Below are 24588 nucleotides of genomic sequence, written 5' to 3'. Positions count from 1 at the left end.
TTTCAGACTACTAATTACTGTGAGTTGCATTATTCGTCATCATCCTTAATTGAGCATGAACAATGGCTCGACGCTGTAAAGAAAATGTTCGAAGAGAGGCATTTTATCCAAGCCAGAGGATCTGGAGCAGATTCAAAAGGGAAGAGAAATGAGAAACAGAAATGCTGCCCAAGATAACGGGTTGTCGTTATACCACCACGGAAGACAGAACTTCCTGTATGCATGAGGAATGACCATTCTGTCTCTCTCACTCCTCGGCACACAAGGGATTCAGGTAGACATTGACCACGCTATTGGAGAATCCTCACCATGGTTACATGGCAGGGAGGTGGGAGCAGTGTAGGCTAGAATGTGGAGGAGAGAACAACACAACTTCCTATGCTGCGTCATGATATTGTATATTCCCTACAGAGATCTAGAACCAATAGAGCACGGAGCTGGGCACACAGTCACCCTGCAGGCTCTGAGATTAAAAAGGATCCCAGGAGTCCTGCCTCAGAGCAGCCATGTGTGTGTTCTCCCTGAGTAGACTGTCAGAACTGAGGTCTGTTTGTAGGAGGGCCAGTCCTCTGCATCACTTAGATGATGTGAGCCACAGGTGAAATAATATTCAGTGAAGAGGGACTTCAGTAGTCCCAGCTTCTGCTACTCACTTGCCAGGAAGCCTGCAGGCAGTCTGCACAGAGGGTGGCTGAAAGCAACCCTCAACCAGAGTGTCAACCCAGCCCGCATTTCTACTCTGGTAGCCTCAGGGAGTTGGCGATGCTTCCTCCAAGGTGACAAGTTGGCTGTTCCAATTCCAAGCATTGCACCTCCAAAGAGCAACCAACATTCAAGCAAGAAGTCAAGAGGAAAGCAAATGAAGAACTTCTCCTTTGTGCTACCACTATTTTATGAAGACAGAAAAATTTCCCCAGAACCTGTGTTACATCAGATTGACTAAGATCTTCCCTAGTTAGTCACTCGGGAAAGATAAACGAGACATTCATGATTGCCTTAAATTAATCATGATTCATTCTGGGGTTGGGCAGGATTCACCATGGCTGACATAAAATCAGAGATCTTTTGTTAAGAGAGTAGAGCAAATGTCTGTTGGATGAGCAATCAAATGCCTTGGCCAGATCCTGATTTTGCATTTATTTTCCGTGAATAGCCTCCAACTACACCTACATTACTGGCACGGTCCACTATACAAAGCCGGGTCCCAGATTTAAATTAACTCAGCTAGTCACAAAGCCCAAATCTTATAGTGGAATGCTCATGTAGGTTAGATTCTTCAAATATCCAAGGTGTCCCCAGGGCCATTTGTGCACTTAGTCTTTCAACAAATAATAATTAAAATCCTTTATGTTAAGCATTGTGTTGGATGCTGAGGGCACAGCAGTGAATAGCAATAGCAAAAAGAATAACCTGTGCTTTTAGGAGACATGCATTAGAGCAGGAGAAGAGGGGCACTACGTCAAAGAAAATATATGCATCGGGGACTGTGCTAAGTGCCATGGAGAGTGAGAAGCACAAGACAGAAAGCGCAGAGTGGGAGCTGCAGTTTCCGTCGGGTAGCTGGAGACCTGACGGAGATGACACCTGCGTCAAGGCAGGATGAACTCATGAGCGTGTCCAGGAGAAGGATGGATGCTGAGGTGCACAGGTGCTGGTGTGGGGGTGCCGCTGGCTGACAGCCGGGAGTCTGCAGCCGGCCAAGGGGGCGGGAGAGAGGGCAGAAGGAACGAGGAATGAAGCCAAAGAGGTGAGGCCGTCACATCATGCAGGCCTCCAAGCAGGGTCTAAGGACTTTGTCTTTTACTCTGAAGGACACAGGAAGTGATGGGATGCATTTGTGTAGAGAAGTGACTTGATCTTATATATATATATATATATATTTTTTTTTTTTTTGAGAGGCAGAGTGGATAGTGAGAGAGAGAGACAGAAAGGTCTTCCTTTTTGCCATTGGTTCACCCTCCAATGGCCGCTGCGGCCAGCACATCTCGCCGATCCGAAGCCAGGAGCCAGGTGCTTCTCCTGGTCTCCCATGCGGGTGCAGGGCCCAAGCACTTGGGCCATCCTCCACTGCCTTCTCGGGCCATAGCAGAGAGCTGGCCTGGAAGAGGGGCAACCAGGATAGCATCTGGCGCCCCAACTGGGACTAGAACCCGGTGTGCTGGCGCCGCAAGGCGGAGGATTAGCCTGTTAAGCCACGGCGCTGGCCTTGATCTTATATTTTAAAGCAAACACCTCCCAGTGGTTGGAGGGGAACACACGGTAAGCAGGTAAGAGGGGAGCAGAAGGTAGCTGAGGAGACCTCTGGGATAACGGACGAAAGGTAGTGGGTGGGGTGAGACTGAGGTGAGTGAAGGCAGGGCTTTGCTGGTCGGTGAGGTGTGGGGTGAGAATAGGAGGAGGATTTAAGCAGCACTCTGGATTGGAAGTCTGAGTCAAGGAAAGGACAGAGTTTTGTTTACTGAAGTGGAATGACGTCAAGGAGCAGGGGAAGGGGTAGGCGAATCAGGTGTTCAATTTCACACATATTCAGAGTGACATTTATTAGACATCCACATGTAGATGCTAAGCACATAACTGCATGGATGAGTCTGGGGCCCAGGTGTGAAGATAATTCAGCTCATACACACACACACACGGCGTTTACAGTTATGAGGTCCAAGGAAGACATCAAGAGCATGAAGCCAAAGAGAGGAAGACCCCAAGAACTGAGGGCTATAGCACTCCAGTGCAGGGATACAGAAAGACAAGAGGAATTCTAGCAAACACTGGTGTTTGAGGAGCTCTTTGAGCAGGAAAACATGGTCACCTGCAAAAAAACAATGCTGTTAGGCCGGCTCCGCGGCTCACTAGGCTAATCCTCCGCCTTGCAGCGCCGGCACACCGGGTTCTAGTCCCGGTTGGAGCACCGATCCTGTCCCGGTTGCCCCTCTTCCAGGCCAGCTCTCTGCTGTGGCCTGGGAGTGCAGTGGAGGATGGCCCAAGTGCTTGGGCCCTGCACCCACATGGGAGACCAGGAGAAGCACCTGGCTCCTGCCATCGGATCAGCGCGGTGCGCCAGCCGCAGCGCGCTACCGTGGCGGCCATTGGAGAGTGAACCAATGGCAAAAGGAAGACCTTTCTCTCTGTCTCTCTCTCACTGTCCACTCTGCCTGTCAAAAAAAAAAAAAAAAAAAAAAAAACAATGCTGTTTGTACATCAAAAATATGAGCTGAGAACCTCGCATGAGGAATGGAGAACAATGACTGTCAGTGTGCAAAGCTTAAGAGCTCATAAAATCTTGCTGTCATTTTTGCTGACCATGATGTGAATCACTTATGATTTCTTCTAATTATTTTTTTTCTCCTGGTCACTATTTTTGCAGACATCTAAATTGTTTTCAGCAGTATTTTTATGCCTTATCCTGGTAAAATCTGATTTAGCAAATCTACTCAGTTGGCTATTTTGGGCTAATCATTGGCATTACAAATGGACTCTGGTTTTACAAAGTGATAAACCACAAATGACAAGCACAATGATGTAATTTACAAAACTTGGACTGATCTGCTGCCACTTGGAACCCATCTACAGCATAAGCTGAGGCCCAGAGGCCTTCCTAACAGGTGACACAGAATCTCTAATGGGAACTTCTACAACAGCAAATCCCTCACACTCAACGCACACCCCTGCAATATTTCATTTTGTCGTTGGTTACACTTTTCTCAGCTTTTTAGTGACTCACAAAAACCACAGGGTATCATTTCACTTGCACCAGGAGTTTCATGTTTTCAAAAAAAAAAAAGAATATCAAATTCCTCTTTCAATTTAATCAGCTAAACCCATCCAATTTTTCATTCCAACCTGTTCTTTTTCATATTGTTTATCATAACATTTTTCCTAATACATTCAGCTTATTTCAGGTACCTCTATTCTTCACTTAAAATTTTAAGTAACATTATTCTATCATGATCAAAACCTAAGTATATATATGAAGGAGACTTGCTCTGGGACTGATTGGAAATAATCTTCTATTTTATGCTACCTCTTTTTCAAGTCTGGTCTCTGTGATATGGCGATTTTTCTTCTGCAGCTGATACAACATTTATATTGGGGGAGGTTTCTAATTTTACTTTGCTGGTGTATAAATGTGTCATTTCATACAACGAGCTGTTTTTCTTTGTTGTAACTTCTTTCTCTCTGTTGTAGCCTGAGGCGCTCCTCTTTATTTGATCAGTACAGTTTATATCATATTCTGGGCAGCACTTCTTCCCAGGAGAAAAACAGGATTTCAGATTGCTACTCATGATTCCTAAGGCAAACTGAAAGGGCACTGCCTGCATTAATGTTTTCTTGACTGTTTTCAGTGCTTATTGGTTTTATTTCCATTAGCTGATGGATACATTTATTTTCTACCTTTTAATATCTTCCTCTCCCTACAACTGCCAATTATTTGGGGGGCCTTGATTGTTTATTGTTGGCTGTGCGTGTACTTAGATGGAAAAATAATCGATGTGAGGACTTGGCGGCAAAATGTGAATTAACTCTCAGTAAATAACTAAAAGGTAATTGCAGGGTGCTGAGTTCAATTTTCCTTTGGCTTCTGAGATGAACACTTCATTTAAGGGAAGAGCATTGGATTCTATGTTTTCCATCACAGCTCACAGATTACAAGGATTCTACTTATCATTAGGACCAGGATCCGTTCTGAAGGCCTTTCTGCCTGACAAAACACCACATTAACTGGATGTAAAATCCGTCCTAGGTGTCTTCACCTCCAAATTTAACAGAAAGTCCCTTCCCACTGTGCAACTTGATAAAACTATTCGGCTGTAAGATATCAGCTTCCCTCAGTAGCCAGAAGCAAATGAAATATCCTGAAGTGGATTCCCATGGCAATAATCCCCTCCAAGAAAAGGAATTTCTAAAAGATAAAGATAAGTGCTCAGACAAGCTTTTATGGGAGCCAGAAGGAAGAGAAGCAATGCAGACATCTCTGGAGTCAGATGTGGACGCGAGCAGAGAAAGAATGGGGGATGGGGGCCAGGATCCATCACCCTGTCCACAGGACATGGGCAAAGTTCACGGGAACCCCACCCTCAGGAGATGGTGGGTCCATGTGCAATCATTTCCGAAATGAGCACAAACTTCTGGGTCCTTTATCATGCCAACTGTTCATCATCTATTAATAGCAATCATAACAAGAAAACATGGCTTCATGTCATCTCATTATTTACCACTATTTCACAAACTACTGAGAAAAAGGAATGTCCAAAGTTCCCTATGTTTTCATTTTGCGTGAATATTAGCTAAACAGTGAAAGTTCAAGCAAAGCCCACTTTTCATCGTAGGTTGCTAACAAAGTACAGTACTTCAGTGCTATGCTGAATGCTAAGTTGGAGATGCTAGGGTACTAGCACCTCACTATAACACATTTTTCAGTTACGGGTTTGAATGCCACTTGTCTCAAGACCAAACATCAGCCATATATGGGTTAGAGGCCAGACAGATACCTGTTTCAAGAGAACACATCTATCCCAACCACCAACCCCCATTTAAAGCTTAATTTGGATGATGAGTGAACTGGTCTTAATCTTTTCTTATTACTATCCCATAATCCATAACTCTTCTGAGGATGTGGGTATATTTACTCTCCCTCAGTTACCTGAAGTACACTGGTAGGAAAGTACTGTTGTTTAACTGATCATAAATTAAAATAATAAAATTAGCATCGAATGTCATTCCAGCATATACTTTGTTATCATTGTAACCCACAGGTAACTGAGATGATAAAATTGCAAACTGCACATTCAGCTATTAAAAGACATCAGTGAAGTAAAGTCATTTAATCAAGCCTCTCCTTGCTTGTGCTGTGTAGTCAGGACAACCCGATTAATGTCGAAGTCAGAAAACCACGAGTTCCCTTTCCTTTGCTGGCATTTCCACTATCAAGTTCAGCCTGGCTCATGACTAAATGCTATATTTTATAAGCACACTAATATAGAGATTTATTTCTTTGAATGGATGAGGACATGGTACAAAAGTAACTTTATTCACAGATGCAAAACATAAAGGTCAAAATGCCCATTTATCCTCCAGTGCAAACATACGCGCCAGAGCAAATCTGTTCCCCACAGAGAGAGACCAGTGAAACCCTTTGACTTTTCACCCCTTTGTGTCCAGCCCCTGGCACTGACCTCTATGCCAGACCCTTCCATGACCCAGGGGACCCCTCGACTCCATGATTTTTCTCTTTCCGGACTGAGTCCTGAACCCAGGACAGGGTCTGGTTTCCTTTATTATGCAGGCCTCCAGCCTAGCCAGGTGTGACTTCCTGACACCAATCCCAGGATCTTCTTGGTGCCTGTCCAGTGGCACAGCCTTTAGTTACCCCAAATACCCATACATTCCTAACAGCCTCCTAAAGACATGCTTTTCTCCACTGGTCATTAATGGCCACTAAGCCAACTAAATCAAGATGTTCAGAAGACAAGGAGCAAGGAAAGTGGACTAACCGATGTGACTTTTGAGAGTTGAGCTCTGGTAACACGCGGTCCTGGAGACGAAGAATCCTGTGTTGGGAAACAGAAACTTAAGCCTGGCAATTACTGTTTACCTGTAAGATTCACTGTGCTCTAAGCAAATGGGTTCGAATAGAATGGCCATTCATGGCATAAAAATGCCACCTAGGACCGGCAGCATCTCAGATGTCCTAACTTAAGGAGCAGGTCCTGCCAGCAAGGACCCAGAGACACTGCTCTCCCACTGCAGGAGGGCACAGCATCACCCACACACCCTCCGGGAGGGAAGCTGGGGGTGGGGGAAGGGGGACTCTGGAAGTCTGAATTGCACCTGTGTTAATCAGGAAACGACTGGGCTCCAGACACTGTTCAAATGGTTGCATCAGATGAGACTTGATCTCACCAGGCTACAGTGTGGCGCTTTTTTTCCCACAGACAATGAGTAGGGTCTCACAGGAAAGACCAGGTTTAAAAAAAAAAACAAAAGGTTAGATTTTCTCTGATGAACCTGAGTTTATTTAATTCTGTGACCTTGTTCTGCTTAGCTCAGGCACTTTAGGGGTATCTCCCTCTATCTCTCTCACACACAGACACAGGGAAGTAACTGGATAGATGCCAAAAGTAGAAAAAAAGTCTTTCTGGATAATTGGTTTATGTAAAAGTTTTATTCTCTTTTCTCCTAGTTCATTTTTTTCCAGATTTAGTATAATAAACCTATTGTTAATCATATGTAATTCAACTGTAAAGAGAATTATTTTAAAAATAAAGAATACACCATTTCTCAGGAGGTATCCTCATTAGTGTCTAAAGTGCTCATTAAATACACAACTTCCTGCCTGCTACATTGCATCTAACATGCAGACAACAGGGCGATTGTCCTGGTCCCCAGAGACCCCTCACCAATAACTGGCCACGGATTACCCTGAGCAAGGAAGTGAATATTCCAACCCACTGCTAGGCCACTTTACGCAAGTGTGGAAATGGTGGCTAGCTCCACCTTCATTACTGAAAACTGTGGCTCTCCAAATTATCGAATTCTGTCTAGGCGCAGCCCCCTCCTTGGCCATGTGGTTTTTTAAAAATTCTCTTTGCTGAACATTCTCCAAGGTTTCCAACTGACACAGAAGCCCCCAGTACTCCTGCACAAGCTACACCACCACGTGACCAGCTCGCAGCTCGGAAGAAAAACCAAGCGCGACTGTGTTGTACTATTCCTGCCACACTGCATCTTGCACTCACATTTTCTGCTCTCGCATTTTCCTGCATGGAGCCAAGCGATGGAGGGTGCTTTGTTCCTGAAATCCACAGCTCCTGCGTGTCATCAAGGTTGCTGCAGCACGTGTCAAGAGACTGCTTTGCAACAGAAACACTGAGGCAGAACACTCGGAAGAAATCAGATTTTTTTCTTTAATATTATAGTCTTGCTTTCACCCATTCTGTAAGATCCCAAGAAAATGCCTATCTAAGACCAAGTCTGAACCAAAAGTTATCAATTCCTGAGCAACCCAGCACTCTGGAAGACAACATGCTGCACTTTGTTCTGAGTCACTCCTGCTTACTGGAACCTGCCCCGATTCTAGCCGCAGAGAACCCAAAACCCTTGTTCGAGAGTTAATGAGGATTTGAAATGAAGAGTATTACTAATGAGAGTCTTTGGAAACTAATCATGCCATATGATTATTAACAAGTGAAAAAGCTGAAAGTCCAGACATTAGACTGCGTAAGATAATTCTGAAATGTGAATAAGATAATACGAAAGTGAACGAAGGCTATTTCCCAGAGGGATAAAAAGATGTGAAACAGAGAATCAAAATGAAGAACGGATCCGGCAATTAAGATGTTCCTTCACTTAAATGTCTCCACAATTCGAAAACGTGATGCTTTATGTTTGTGGTTTGCACTGCTGTTTTTATCTTTTGCCCTAATTACTTTAAGAATGACATATGTGACTGCTGGGAGAACATCTTCACGTAATGAAAAATGGGGCCTAAAATAACCCAACTCTGTTACTCAGCAGGCCTCAATCAAACACAAGGCATCACCTGTCCACCTTCCTTATCCGCTGCCTCCTTTTCCCTGAGTTCATGTACTGTGTCTGGACTGAGATCGCCGTTTAAAAGGTTTTTCAAGGTAGAGTACCACCACGGCCACCACCCCATCCTTCCTGTGTGTGGTGGTCAAGAACTAGTAAACCAAACTCCTACCACAACTCCCCATGCAGCGCTGAGACGGGGTCTCTACCATGCGAGGGAACAGGAGGCGGGTTTTCCTAAGCAGGCGGTGTCATTCATTCAGGAAGACAGACACAGGTCCTGAGCCCATGAGGCTGAACCCTCTGCGGAGGAGTCACACGGTAACCGAGCAACCAAATGAGCTTTGAGGAGCTGAAGAGAAAGTCAAGGGGTGTACAAGCTCGTGTTAAGGTGGCAGGCAGGGGCCAGTCCTCATTTGGAAAAGATGCCTGTTGGCAGGATGAATGTCTGGAAGAAGCCGGGGTAGGTGTGGAAAGACCATTTGGGAGGCTGAAGCCGTGGTTCTGTGGGGAGGAATCAGAGCTTCGTATCACAGACTACAGGAGAGACGGTAGTGGTGGAAAACCCTAAATGGCTGCAGGAGCTCCCTTTAGGAGCAGAAGGTAAACAGGACATGTGGATAGGTTGAAAACGCAGGAATGAGATCTTTTACACAGACCCTGAAAGAATTCCCGGAAGAGCCCTGTAAGACTGATAGCACTGATAGGATTGTCAGTCCAGATCTAAGCACGCAAAAGCTCAGACAGGCACATTCCAGCCTGGATCTAAGTTAGGAGCCCATGTTTGTTCCGTGACACGTGTGTCCTGTGAAGCACAACATGAGTCACTACTGTCTCCCACAGAACTAGCTCTTACTACTACACCTGCCACGCCAACAGGCCACATGAAACCTGGCGGCATCCATGTGCCCACTCCTCTACTTTCTGTACTTTCTGGTTTTCAACCAAGTGTCCTCCTTGGTTTTGTAAACAAAGGTCAGGATTTTTTTTTTTTTTTCCTACTGTGCTTTGAGCAGCTTCCTTTTTCTTCTTCCTCTCAGATGCTGAAAACAAAATTATTTTCCTCTGGCATCCAGGCACGGGGCTTATTTTTTATAAACCAAGACAATAAATGTCCCCTTGACTGTCTTGCGTCATCGTAAGCTTCACAGCCCCTTTCTGCTCGTTACTATCTCAACAACCTTCCAGCTCTTTGGGAGAGTTCAAAACCACGTCCAAAGTCAAGACAGCAGGTGATGTCACATGGCTGTCCTCGCCTCTCCTCCTTCGCTTACCAGCTCCCACATCCCAAAGATTTACTGCGCTCATTCCTTGATCTGTAATGTCACATGCAACGCTGCCTTGTCTCTTTTAAATGTATGACCTAGTCAAATGTCTTCGGAAATTGCAATGATTTCTTTGAAGTGAGGAAATGCCTTCGCTTCCACACAGACAGTGGTTGTAGCTACTCGCAGGTCTCCAAATAGAGGCAAGCGGCCATCCGGATGTGCATCCGTCTGCCTGGGCCACAACGACACAGTGCATTGTGAGGGTTAGTGAAGGAGGGCACTACAGGAATTTAGGGGACAGGAGAAACAGTGGCCTGGCCCCTGAGATACCACCCACTTTATGAATCAGCATGCCTCTCTGACATAACCACATTTGTCCTATTTCTAAAAAAGCAAATACATTAAAAGACCGTTTTCATATCTTGACCTTGCATATCACTTTATGAGGTCTTAATTGGCAAAGTAAGTCCCTCCTCATCTAATCATATGATACCCTTTTCCCCAGGCAAGCACGTGACCCTTGAGGGTCACGGTGGCGAATGTCTTCCCTGGGAATCCTTCAGCACCTGCTTTTTAGATCAGGGCTCCCCCAACCTGAGTGTGTTTCTGAATCACCTGGGGATCCTGTTGAACCACAGATTCTAAGTCAGTACACCTTGGTGCAGATCAAGATTCTGCATTTCCATCAAGTTCTCGGGGGATGCTACTGCTGCTGCTCGAGGGACCGCACTTTGAGTGACAATGCTTACTATGCAGAGAGCATATGCTAGCTCAAATAAAAAGGTCGTGAAAACATGGATTTTATCATACGCACAGCAACACTGTGTAATAGTTACCTACTTACTACCACCTGGTAGCTGCAAGATCTTGAGTAAGGTACATAATCTCTCTTACCCAATTTTTCCCATCTACAACCTCAAAAACAACAATATTATGTCCTTGATAGGTTGCTACGAGGACTAAACATGTAAAATATAAAATAATTGCCATAGTACTTCGTACAAAACAAATGCTCAAGAAATACCATTTGTTGTTACCATCATCTTCATCTTGTCTCCAACTGACTGTGAACTTACCAAGATCAAAGATTGTGTTCTGAAATTTACTGCATCGTCAGAACATGTTGGGTAGCACACCTTGGTGTGGAGGAGTTAATGTTTACTTTGTTGAGTGGTTTTAACATTTCTCTTAATCTGAACAGTATGTTTTTAAAAGAAGGATTTGTTTATTTGAAAGGCAGAATTACAGACAGAGGGAAAGAGGGGAGGTGGGAAGAACGAATCTCCCATCCTTTGGTTTCACTCCCCAGATGGCTACTATGGTCCAAGCCAAAGTCAGGAGCCCAGAACTCCATCCAGGTCTCTCCCATTAGTGGCAGGGATCATCTGCAGCTGCTTTCCCTGGCACATTCGCAGGGAGCTGGATCAGAAGTGGAGCAGCTGGGAGGCGAAGCAGTGCACATATGAGATGCCGGCACTGTAGGCGGCAACTTAACCTGCTGCACAACACTGGGGCCCAGTAAGAACACTGTTTCCATAGAGTTCATCAACAGCTTCTATTCATGATACCCCCTCCCACTCCTTTACCCAGCTGCACAAGTGTGGAATACTGTTGACGAGTGTACAGTATTGCATACAAAATTTAAATCATTAATTTCCTTATACTATCCAAGAATCTACACAGAGCAGAGATATACAAAAGCAGTGTTAACTAAGCAGATAAAGAATAAACCGGGGTGGCTATCTGGAGCCGCAGTTAGTGTATGTCCGCATCCCATCTCAGGATGGCTGGATCGAGTCCCAGCTCCTGTGCTTGTGATTCCCTTTACCATCAATGCCCACTCCAGGAGGCAGCAGATAACGGCTCAAGAACTTGAGTGCCAGCCACCCATGTGGGAGACGCAAATGGATTTCCAGGCTCCTGGCTTCAACCTGGTCCAGCAACGGCTGTTACAAGCATTTGGGGTGTGGACCTGCAAATAAAAATTCTTTCTCTCTCTCTCTCTCTCCTCCCCACCTTCAAATAAGAATGAAAATTAATAAATTGAAATATAAACAAAAAAAGAGCAAGTGTGAACCACAGGTAGCACCCAGAGAAAAAATATCCCTAACACTAAGTAATAACTTATTACTATAAAGGCCCAGAACACAGACGAAGGGTGATCCCGGGCTCCCAGGGCAGGGACAGACACCACTGTAGATGGCGCATCCAGCAAATGAAACAGTCCAGTCTTTAGGTCAGCATCTCCGGCTTCATCAACTGAGCAGATTAAAAACACCACCAGCGCACCCCCACCTTCACTGACCACTTTGACCCCCGCAGAGAACCATCCAGCCACCGGCTTAGAAGCCTGTTTCAGCTGCCTGTTTCTACCCAGGGAAGCATCTCAAAGTTCTGTGACTTTATGTATCAATTTCCTACTGTCTTTTGTAGCTCGAGGGCTGACCAGGCTCAGCCGGTCGGCCTTCTCACTTGGTTTCCTGCACGCAGTCACACTCAGCACATGAGTCTGGCGTCACCTGAATTCTAGACGTGGGCTGAAGAGAAGATAGCCGCACTGTTCGCCTGTCAGTTCTCCGGCTCTCTCTTTCCGCAGAGCCTCTCCGCATGCCTAGCTTGGACTTCCTCACCTGCGGTGGTCTCGGGGCACTTCAACTTCTCAGCAGTGGCTGACTCTCTGAGAGCAGGGGTCCCTCGGCAAAATCTACAAGGCATCTTTTTCCAGTGCCTGAACCGGATGTGGACTCTAAGTCACACTGCCAAGGCAGATGTTTGCTTTTTCAGAAACGATTTTGCATCCCTTATCTCTGCCTCCCATTCATAAGTAGGATAATTAGAATTGATTGCATAGCCACTGGACATAAGGTAAATAGATCCGGCGCTCTGTCCAAAAACTTCTTATCTTACTTTTGCCATAAAGCAGAGACTAGATACACACAACTGTTGTCCCTGGGGTTTATCTGTGGACCCCAGGCAGGTTTTAGGAGGTAGCCAGGAAGGTCACAGATGAGTTCAGGAGAGTCTGCTCATGTGTTTTCAATCTCACACAAACCCTGTGCATGTGTTGAGCACAAAGAAAGTGTGTGTCTGTCACTGCACATTACCCCTTGCTGCCCAGTCCTATTTCATCCTTCGAGAACTGCCCCCTTGAGGTTTGGGGGAATTATCCCTGCCTCCTCGGCCTCAGAGATGCAAGGCAGGCCAATCCCAGAGAGTACTGGTTCCCCCTCACTCGGAGAAGGAAGTCTCAGGATGGAGCTGTAGAATCAGATCTCACTTCCAGGGTCTGCATGCATTTGGGTGGGGGTGCAGAGGGAGGACTTCCCATATAAACTGCAAGGTCCCACACACTGGGAATACTTCAGTGCAAGCTCACAGCTAACACAGGGATGGAGATCTGAGACCTGGGTGGTTAGGGGCAGTGTTGCACGACCTCATTAGAACCCATGGATCTAGCCACATCTACAGCCACCTAGCCCTGGTTCTTCAGTCGTGTCAAGTCTGCAAGTTCCACTTCCCTCCCCTTCGCAAGCTATTTGAGGTTGGTTTTTGATATTTGCAGCTGGCTCCTGGCTTTTGCTTGGCTCAGCTCTGTCTGTTGTAGCCATGTGCAGAGTAAACCAGTGGATGGAAAACCTCCCTTTCTCTCTCCCTCCCTCCGTTCTCCTCCCCCCCTCCCCCCCCCCCTCAGTAATTCTGCCTTTCAAATAAATAAATAAATCTTAAAAACAAAACAAGAACCTTGTCAGGCCAGCTGTACCATTCTCTCAGGTCACTGAATTCCTTTTGGTAAAGGACAGGCAAGGACACCTGGGGTTCAGGGGACAGACAAGAGGCTGGGTCTCACCTTCACATTATAGGGTTTGGTCTGACCAACCGTTATATTTTAATGTGATTACTTAGAGAGGAATGAGCCAGGTAAATGAGAAAACGATCACCCAGAGACTAACAGCGTTGACAAAATGTAACCGCTCCCGTTACCAGCCCTCAGAGAGAGCTGGAGTCTGCAGGGGCCCTGAACAGGAACTGTGACCATGGGGGTGGGGGAAGGGATGCTTGCCAGACACTCAGCACAAAGGCAGGGAGGGAGCAAGGAAGAAACTCCTGCCAGCCCCTCTCCTTCTGCCCTTTGATCGGCTGCCAAGGTCTTGCATTGGCCAAGTCCAACTGGAAGCCAGCTGGCAGGGAGGCCAACGTAGAAGGCATGAAACAGACAGAGGTGCAGAGAAAGGATCGGGAGGAGCAGAAAGATAACCAGGGTATCCATGCAGCTCCATTTTGGTGAAAATCATGTAACAGCATCAAAGAATCATCTGGAAAACTGAGAGTGAGAAGGCACCTTGGTATTGACCCTGCATGCCTTGGGGCAGCCAGCTTCACCCTCCAGTCTCCTTCCCGTCTTTGTTCACCCGGTCTGTGCCATGTCTTCTAAGACGGTTCTAAAACAGCGAGCGCAGCATTCTCTTTTTTTGCCGTTTTCACATAAACCTTCTTGCTCTGTATTTTCTCACTTATTCCCGGGATAGCCTTTTAGACTGAAGACAGAGGGAAACAGAAAAGGAGGCAGATGCTCTGAAGCCAGAGTCGGGGACGACAAAGAACTCAGCGTTTCATGCCCCCCGCACTCTTGGAAGAACAAATGCACCCAAGTGTACAGTCTTTACCAAGACGACTGCACACGCCAGGATGCTTTGCTTTCTTTGTGCGCATTCTCAACATAAATCTGGAGGCAGACATTCCTACTTAATACATACAGTAGATGGGAAATTGTTTTTTGGCTATAAAAAGGCATTAACAGCTCCAAAGGAGCAATTACACCATGTATTATACATGCACATTAAGACCGATAACACCACACTTATGTAAACCTCAGTGAATTCAGAGCTGCATATCCCACGTCCAGAGGTGACACCGATCAGTTCAGGCTATAAGGCCCCCAGAGGTGAGGGCCCTGGGCTGTGTCAGTTACAAGAATACAAGTGTAAAACAAGAAGCTGCTCCCATCTTGCTGCTTTTTAAAGCATCGGCTTTGAGGATGAGGCTGCGTGCACAGGTGTGTTTATGCCCGTGAGTTCCCTTGGTGGTTCCCTGCACGCCCACTGACTCAGGGGAGCTCCTGGCTTCGGAAACCGCCGTGTCTCACCCAGATGGCGAGTCAATTACGGAGGCTACGGGCCCGCTTTTAGAGGAGACTTTATTTATTACCCTTGTTACGGCTGGGATGTGGAGGACCCTGCCCATAATGTGTGAAATCAGATTCTTCCACTGTTGCATTACAAATCTCATTGGATGCAGTGAATTTGCTTTATTCAGGTCCATTCTGGATTAACAGGAAGGGAAATACGGCTATTTTTCATCCGTATAAACAATGAAGACTTGTTAGAGACTTGTTTCTGATGTTTATGGATTTCTCTTTAGTGCACACAGCCTATGGAAAATTGTTTTTCGGAACACAGAGGTACTAGTGCTGTACTACATTCCACCTGCTGATAAATTTCTCTCATCTTTTTTTTTTTCTTTTAGACATAAAAATACAAAGACAAATAATAAATTTTCCTCTCTCTACTGCAACCTTTTCCACTTCTACTTTAGTTTCCACTACATTTCTCGTTTCATATTACCTTTTTAAATTGCTAAATATAAATATTCCACAATGAATGTCTGTAATTAGGTTGTCTGCTCTCCTTCAAGGACTTGTTAGGAAGAGAAAGGGTTTTAATCTAAAGCAAACTAACAGAGCTAGAAGTTAATTAGAAATTAGCCATACATCCTGGGTAAATTATTTATGCGAGGCCATGTGTTACTGTAAAAATAATACACATTTACACCGACTATTGTAAACATAAAATAATTAACAGTAAAGGGGAGATATTATCCCTTAATAGAATTCTTTTGCCAAGACCAGTTTCATTTTCTCTCTTGTAATCCTGGAAGATAACCCGGGAGTCTCTGCGTCACACACAAACCCAGAGGGTCTTCTCTTTCTCATGCTGCCTCTCCCCCGCCCCCAAATGAAGACTTGCTCTGATTTCTGTCCCTTTCAGCCTTTTCCTTCTCTTTCCATTTCCTTCCCTTTGTTCAATTTTTTCATGTCTTTCCTCCTTCCAGGTTTTTTTTTTTATTATTATTATTTTGCTTTCAATTCAAATCAGTAGACATCTAAAATCCCAGAAAGCATGCTACTCCCCCCACCTCCCACCCACCTCATACTCCCCCCACCTCCCACCCACCTCAGCCCCCTTCTCTGCCCCCCCAGCCCCCCATTTCTCTGCTCTGGTATCTAACCTTCTTTAAAAAAAAAGAGAGAGAGAGAGAAAGTTTATCATCTGAGCTACTCAAGGAAACAGAAACTCAAAGGTGCTGACACAAAGTACTAGATTTTAATTCTCTCCCCCTCTCCTTCCTTATTCTACTGCCAAGGTCATAAAGGTCAAGCAGGATCCACCCTGGGATATGCTCTTATCCCACTTAGAGGCCTTTGCATTCAACCCAACCACTGAAAGACATTCGGTTCCCGAAGTGAACACATATATGTAGTAGAATTTCCCAGCCTCCCTTTTGAGAGCAGGGCATTTGTATTCACGCACTTTTATATGCATAATCAGTATTAAATACAATCTAATGAACTGTCTTTGTGCTACAATGCAGTTACCTGAGGACTCTCCATACAAAACATTCATTGAATTTTTTTCCATTCATGTCTGGCAGCCACAAATACTGTGCAGCTTTTACATGGTGAGTGTAGGTGTTGCTAATGTACTTTCCACATCCATTTAAATGCAAATCTTCATGCAAATAATCACTTGGCAGAGGGGGAAGAAAGAGAATGTGTTGAGCTGAAGACAAAGCTAGCGGGATAATGGAAGGCATGAATAGGGTGTCGGTGGAGGGCTAGACAATAAAAACCTCCTCTGCACGAAATGAAAATACATTAACGACAGCACTGAGGATTTCTCAATAGGTTCTTACAGTACTGTTGTATGTAAACATGATTCCCAGCAGGTGAAACAAAATGAATGAATTCAAAGGAAATTTACACACGTCTCTGAAGTAAAAGGTCGGGCTGGTTGCACGGAGCAGGCACTTGATCAATGCTCCAAAGACCAACCCTGGGCAAACTTTTATGCTTCTTTCAGGAATCCAAAATTCAGAACCCAACAGCTCATTGTCCAAATGACTGGACGCTTAAATAACGCTGTGGGGAGAGCGGAGCGACAACAAAGTGGGAAATGAGCTGAGGCTGAATAAATACCATTCTACGGGAGAACAGTAACTCTCAGGCTGAAGTCGGCTGTGGGGAGGGCTGGACTCTGATCCCAGGGAAACTTCCAATTTGCACTATTTGCAAAGAAAATGTTCCATCAACAAAGGTTAAGTGCTGACACGGAGAAAAGCGGAATGTCCTCGCGCTTCCCTGTTATTTCTATTTTAAGGGCCTCTCCAAGTTTCTCTTGGATGCAGTCAAAGGAGTTGACAAGAAACCAAGGAAGATCCAAAGTAACAAGGGAAAAGGGCTGGGAGTGGTGTACAGAGGGAACAAAATGACTGGTTGGTGTCACACATCGCCAAATGGGTAAACCTGTTTGTGACACATGCCGTTCTATTTGAAAAAACACTTGGGCGTTTCTGAGGGTTTCACGATTTACAATCGCTCCATTTGATGGCACCAATAGAGCAAGGGAGCTCGGAAGACTTAATTTGGATGTGTTTTGGAAGCATTTCAATAGACTTCAGGCAGTGTTACACGCTCTTGAACTTGGAGTGATTTCACACTTGGAGACTGCAACTGGCTAGGACGACCACTTGCAACTTCCTTGGCTGCACAAAGCCCAGTCACAGCCCCAGCCACCAGTACACTTTGCCAAAAGGAAAAAAAAAAAAAAAGACAAAATAAAAACTTGGCAAAACTTAATTCTACATGTTCTTTCTTCTTCCCGGCAATGAAAGCATTTTTCATCCTTCTAATAAATAGTCCTCTTTGATGAGAGTTCTGTCATTCTTCAGATTTCTCCATTTACTGACCTTTGAGATATCTTTAGCAGCCCAAGGCTGTTCTCAGCTTCTCCACTCCTCCAACCCAGATAATCTGTATTTGCGCGCTGTATGTCCACTGACTTCAAACCCTCAGACTCCGATCAGTGTTGGGTGACTTCTATAAAACACTTGTCTCTAAGTCAGAACATCAAAGGGGACTGAGAGAGGGGAGAATGCAAATTTTTTTCCCCGAGTGCAGCAAAATACTTAAGGGTAGGAGAAGGTGAGAAAAGGCAACAAGAGGAACTCAAAACAGACTCTTAGATATCTGAGCATTTGATTCTTCCCTGGGTTCTGATGTTGGGGCATGGTAGGTCAAGCTGTCGTGTTCAACACCGCCATCCCACGTCACAGGGCCACCTGGAGTCCCAGATGCTCTACTTCTTAGCCAGCTTCCTTCTAACGCGGCTGGAAGAGCAGCAGATGACCCCTGCCACCCATGTGGGAGGCCACAGTGCAGCTCCTGGCTCCTCACTTCAGCCTGGCCCAGCCCTGTCATGACCATATGAGGAATGAACCAGAAGACGGAAATGCACTCTCTCTCTGTATCTCTCCCAGTCTCTCTCTGTTGCTCTGCTTTTCAAATAAATTAATAAACAGATATTTTTAAAAATACTTCCCTGGAATAATACTACATGGATAATTGATTTCTATGATATTCACATTGTCAACTTATATTTAAGGTATTCCATATGTTTCATTATTTATGTTTATTAAAATATTGTTTCAACTATTGAATATGTCTTATCAAACATTTTAATTTATAATTTATTTGCCCATTTTCCCATGAATAGGTCAGAACAAAGGTGTATGGATCAGGATACGCTAGGTAGCACTGTAACAACACCTAGCACCGCGATCCAACGAAGGTTCGTTCTTGCTCTTTCAGCGTCTGCTGTGGACCCCAGGGACACACACCATTTCTTCTTGTGACTCACTGGCTACAACACGGCAGCAGGTGAAAGCTGTGACCTTCATTCACATCTGCTCAGAAGGACTGACGCCCGGGCAGGAGCCAGCAGGGGAGTCTGGAGCAGAGAATACAGCGAGAGTGCACCTGACTGTTCTTAGAAAACGCAGAGCTAGCCATGGGTGCCTTGTCTGTCACATTCAAAATAGTTTTGGATTATATTTGTGGACTTCTCTATTTCATTCTTGAAGGCTTGAAAGTTCTTTGAGGTTAGGAAGTAGGTTGTACTCATTTTTTAAATACCCAACTCAGGCCGGCGCCACGGCTCACTAGGCTAATCCTCCACCTGCAGCACCGGCACCCCGGGTTCTAGTCCCGGTCGGGGCACCGATCCTGTCCTGGTTGCCCCTCTTCCAGGCCAGCTCTCTGCTGTGGCCCGGGAGTGCAGTGGAGGATGGCCCAAGTCCTTGGGCCTTGCACTCGCATGGGAGACCAGGAGGAATCGCCTGGCTCCTGGCTTTGGATCAGCACGGTGCGCCGGCCATGGTGGCCATTGAAGGGTGAACCAACAGTAAAGGAAGACCTTTCTCTCTGTCTCTGTCTCTCACTGTCCACTCTGCCTGTCAAAAATAAATAAATAAATAAATACCCAATTCACCTTGTATGTGTTGAGTTCGCTGTAAACACTGATTTAATTAAATGGACTTATTCTTCCAAAGGTTTCCCTGTCTCTTCTTGGTGCAGTACCAGGCCACAAGCCTTAGAAAATGACGCAAGGCCTGGACAGAAAGACGCTATGATCTATGCAGAATTCAATGCCCCAGCCGGACTGCACCTGTAAGCAGTGCTGAGTGTAGTTCACATGTTGCTTTTTCTGTCTTGTTGAGGGGGAAAACAGGCAATTTTAGCAAAGAGATGCTTTGTGTTGCTGTAAAAATGCCCCTGGGCTGGACAAGAGTCTGGACCACTGAGTCCTGTCCCGACTCAGCCTGAAGCTTGCTCTAGACCTGCGTCATATTCTCGCCAACTCGCTCAGCTCAGCCTCGTCACGTGGAGCCCTACAGCCCTACAGCCCTGAGTCCTTCCCAGCTCACACACGCAGTGCCCAGGAATGGTGCAACCAAGAGCAATGTTTAAATCATTTTTTTCGTAAATGTTCCAATGTTTGCTGATGAAATCAGGGTGAAGAAAAATGTGACGTGAAGTGGAAGTCTTTGGCTTCTACTTGCTCTCCTTACCAAGGGCCTGTATTCTTCCTGTGACCTGCCCACCAAGGCCCTTGGTCATCCAGCACTCCCTCCTACCTGACTATTTTTAATTGATGCAGAAATCAGTTAAATGCCAAATAAATAAATTTGAGATAAAACATGATCTCCCAGCGCACGGTGTACAAGGGCACTTCAGTTCGTAGAAAATGAAATTAAAAGGTAACTTTATGTTTGTGCAAAAAAAAGAAATGCATGCATATCTTTTTTTTCATAATATACATTTCCCATAAATTTGTAAAATTTCTTCACATATGATCTTATGGAAGCTGTTTCCAGCATGTTCTTGTAGAGGCTAACAACACCAGATCTCCTGTCCCCCAAATGGAGGCGGCCAACCTAAGTGTGTGACCAGGAGCTGGCCAAGACTCCTCTCTCTTCCAGGGCTGTGACTCCCGGCCTGGTGATGTACAAGCCCCAGGACTGCTCCCACTGACTTGAAGCTGCAGATGTGTTAGGACACCCTCACTACCACAGGGCTGGGTGGAAGCTGTCCCGTCAGCAGCAGAGGCCTTGTCCTCCAGAACTGGGGACAGCGACATCGTGCCCAGGCTGCCTCTGCTTAAAATAATTCCCGACTGTCTTGATCCTCTCTACTTCTCCAAGCCTGGTCTCAGTTCCCTCTGAATTCTGAAGCCTCTAAGAGCTCTGGGCTGAGTTCCTCTTTATCTTATACCACAGGAGCCCATTTCTACTCCTCCTGAGGATAACATTCCAAACTGAAGAAGTGAGTATGAGTGAGGAGGAGGCAGCTTGCTAATCCTCCCTGAAAACACTGTGTAACCAAGGCTGCCTGGGGTGACCGCTAACATATCCGAAGCATGTTGTTGTTTATGTGCTGTCAGCAAATATCCTATCTCATCTGATCTCATCAATCCAGGAAGGACAGCAGATACAAACACACAAACAGTTTCCAGTTAAGGGGAGTACACTGAAGGTTCCAAGAGAGTGACTTGACCAAGGTCAATACAGTATTAGCTAAGAAACCAGAATTTATCACCAGCGCAAACCACTCCATGCCCAATCCTTTTGCACTATACCAGCCTGCCCTTCTCCACACGAACTGGTTAACTGCTGGAGCCCATCACAGAAGAGGGCTTTCTACCCAGAGGCAGAAGGAAATGCCCTGCACTTTAGCCCTGCTGCCAGAGCGTTAGCCCTCAGCTCTGTGTCCATGGCCCTCAGAGGAAACAGGCGATGAGGATCAGCGCCCCACAGATACAACAGGGCCACAGAAAGCAAACACAGAGACAGGTACTGCCCATCTAGGAGCTGGAAACGTCCTCTCATATTCTGGCCTGTGACTTCTTCCTCCTCGACACTGCGATGTCGCCTCTCTTATTCCCCCTGCTCTGACTTCTCTTGCACGTGGACAGAATGTGAATTCTAGGAGTGCAAATTCTTCAAGATGCAACTAAAAAGCCTTCATCCATTTTCTAAAGTGCCACACCCTCCTCCATTCTGAACTCTGCTTGGAGCCTTGCTTCCTCCAAGAAGGAACAGGCATGGCCGGCACCACGGCACACTAGCCTAATCCTCCGCCTGCGGTGCCAGCACATGGGGTTCTAGTCCTGGTTGCTCCTCTTCCAGTCCAGCTCTCTGCTATGGCCCGGGAGGGCAGTGGAGGATGGCCCGAGTTCTTGGGCCCTGCACCCACATGGGAGACCAGGAGGAAGCACCTGGCTCCTGGCTTTGGATTGCCGCAGCACACCAGCCATAGCAGCCATTTGGGAGGTGAACCAATAGAAGGAAGACCTTTCTCTCTGTCTCTCTCTCTCTCACTGTCTAATTTTGCCTGTCAAAAAAAAAAAAAAAAAAAGGAACAGGCCTTGAAACTTCTGATGTCTTAGCAAAGGCCACACAGAGCAAAACAGTTACCTGAACCATGCAACCCAGGGGAAGGAACCAGTTCCAACACGAGTAGAAATGAGGGGCAAATCAAGCTTGGGATGGGGGACTGGGCAAGCCAGTGAGTGAGTCCCAGGCACGGCTTAAGGTGACTGTGGCTATAAGGTGGGCTGCAGGGGACAGCAGTGGCAGCAACTACGACAGAATGACAGGCACATTCCCAATTCTCTTTACATCAAATTGAGCCACTGGAATTTGAATGCATGGATGTAATTCTTAGGGCATGTGACACTTAAGAAGGAGCAATCTTTATAAAGACAAACTTTCCCGGGGATTAAAAAAGGCAGAATAATGAAGCAAGACTCATTTCAGAAGTATACGAAAGGAGAGCCGAGCGGTGAGTTCCTCGACCCCTCACACTGAGAGCCAGGCCACCCCCTGGGTTTTGTGAGCAACCCCACTCTGCCCTGTCACAACTGCTGACAAGAAACTTCAAATACATGTGGGTTTCATAAGTCAACAAAGTCTAAACATCCACACCCTTTTCCAACAGTTAATGTAAAACTAAGGCCACGCAAAATAAATGATGATGACAGCTCTAAAGGAGACAGGTGCACAGCATGCATCGCTGGAGCCAGCGGTGGGAGCAGAAGTCAGAAGAGGGAGGATGTGTAGGTGCAACCCTCTAAAAACGAAAGACCTGCCAGGCAGACTTCCCAAAGAGGCGGGCTCTACCAGTCACATTGTTTGTATTTGTTTGTTGTTTTAATTGCAGATAACAGAGTCCATTATAGGTAACAGAAACAGAAAGGGAATTATAACAGGAAGTGACCGAGTTCAAAAAAATCACTGGCTGTGGGCTGGCATTTGTCACAGCAGTTACACCACCATTTGAGATGCCCATATCTCATATCAAAGTGCCTGGGTTCGAGTCCTGGCTCTGCTCCTGCCACCTTCCTGCTTATGTGTCCATTTGAACACCATCATACGGTGGCTCAAGTGATTGGGTCCCTGCAACCCACCTGGAAGACTCAAGATTGAGCTCCCAACTCCTGGGCATTTGGGGATTGAACAGGTAGATGGGCAGCTTCTCTGTCTTTCAAATAAAATGATTAAATAACAATTTGACAAGAAAAATCACTGGGTGATGTGAAATGACAGGCTATAAACAGAATTTTCAGCAACAGCATGCCTAACTATTCTCAAGAACTGGCACACTGAAGTACGTGCTGGGAGCATGGACCACTGCTCCAATGAGGAAGCGCTGGACGGGAGTTACTGTGCAGCTGCCAGCCACAGTCACACTGTCTGTCTTAGTGCCGGAAGACTGGATCTCCATGCACAGAGAGCCTCATTCTTCTTCCTAGTCTCTTGTGGGTGTATCTACTTGGAGAATGGGGGTCAGGGGCACTCTGACCTACACAGAATCTGCCACAGTTTCAGGTTTCCAGGCCAGCCTGGTTGGGAAGACGTGCTAGATGCAAGAGGTGTCAAACCCCAGACCAGGGTGAGATCTGCCACACTGGCCTCCGTGATTCACACGTGTTGGTCTCCAGCTCAAAAGCAAGGCTACGAGGGTGTTCGCTTATCATCCAGTAATGTGTTTGTTCTTGGGAAATTACAACGCAGATTTCATCTTAAATACATAAACGGGCTTCCCCCTGGAACTCCCGTGCTCTTCAGGCAAAGGCCAGAGGGAAAACTGGCAAGAAAAACTCTGCAAGAAACAGGAGGCCTTGCCTAGGGACTGGCCTCTCCCTGATTTCCTGGACGCACACTGCCCGGAGGAGAGGAACAGAAAAATCTCTCAAGTTCCTAAAACAAAAGCTCTCTAAAACATTCAAGGCATAGCCAAAGCCCAGATCCTAGGGGCGGGACTTCTGCCCGGGAGTTCCAAGAGCTTAGTAACAAAGCCCCTGATTGGCCAGGTTTCTTTTAAGTCCCCTAAAATGTGCAAGGAAGATCCCAGGATTGCAAATGGAAGGAAAACGTGGTGTCTGGGGAGCAGTAAGGCCACAAGAGAAAGCAGCTGAGCCTTACACGATCTGTTCTTCGTCTACACCGGGGGTTCGGCTTCCACTCTGAGGCAGCCGTCACGAGGCAAGACCCTCGCAGCCGTGCACACACACACAGCTAACAGGTCACTGTGTTTCCCTTCCTCTCCTCTCCCACGCTCCAGTTTTCCTGCAGCTAACAAGACGTAAGTAATAAAGTCAGGGCTTTTCCCACAGGCAGCTTGAAGAGCTAATTGTTTGCTTGCTTATTTAAGTTCCATCTGCGAAGACACAAATCCCAGTATTAATTCTCATGAAAATTCATAACACTGGGTATTGTTATCTCTAAGGAGAGCGGCACACGTGATTCTGAGGTTTGCTCTGCCCTTCCTAACAGATCCAGTTGAACCCCACTAATCAAGCTTGTTAGTCATTAAACCAGAGTCACCGTCAAGTAATGTATTGCTTAATTGGAAATTAGAATCCTAACCCAAAGCTGGCTTCATGTTTAAAATCATGAGAATCCGGATATAAATCACGCCTCCCCGGGAAGCAGCTGTGGGTGACCATGAAAATCAAAATGACATTGCCATCCTAGAGAAATCTTTCAGCGACATTTTATTAGAAACGATCAACATAAAGCCGGCGCACCATGTGAATGGATGTGTCCTGTTCACAGGCGGATTCTGGGAACACAACCACGACTTCGAAAGGAGGAAAACCGACTGCATGCTCTAACGCTC

The sequence above is a fragment of the Lepus europaeus genome, chromosome 4, assembly GCF_033115175.1.
Source record: "Lepus europaeus isolate LE1 chromosome 4, mLepTim1.pri, whole genome shotgun sequence".
Classification (NCBI taxonomy): domain Eukaryota; kingdom Metazoa; phylum Chordata; class Mammalia; order Lagomorpha; family Leporidae; genus Lepus; species Lepus europaeus.
This window is presented reverse-complemented; position numbering follows the sequence as displayed.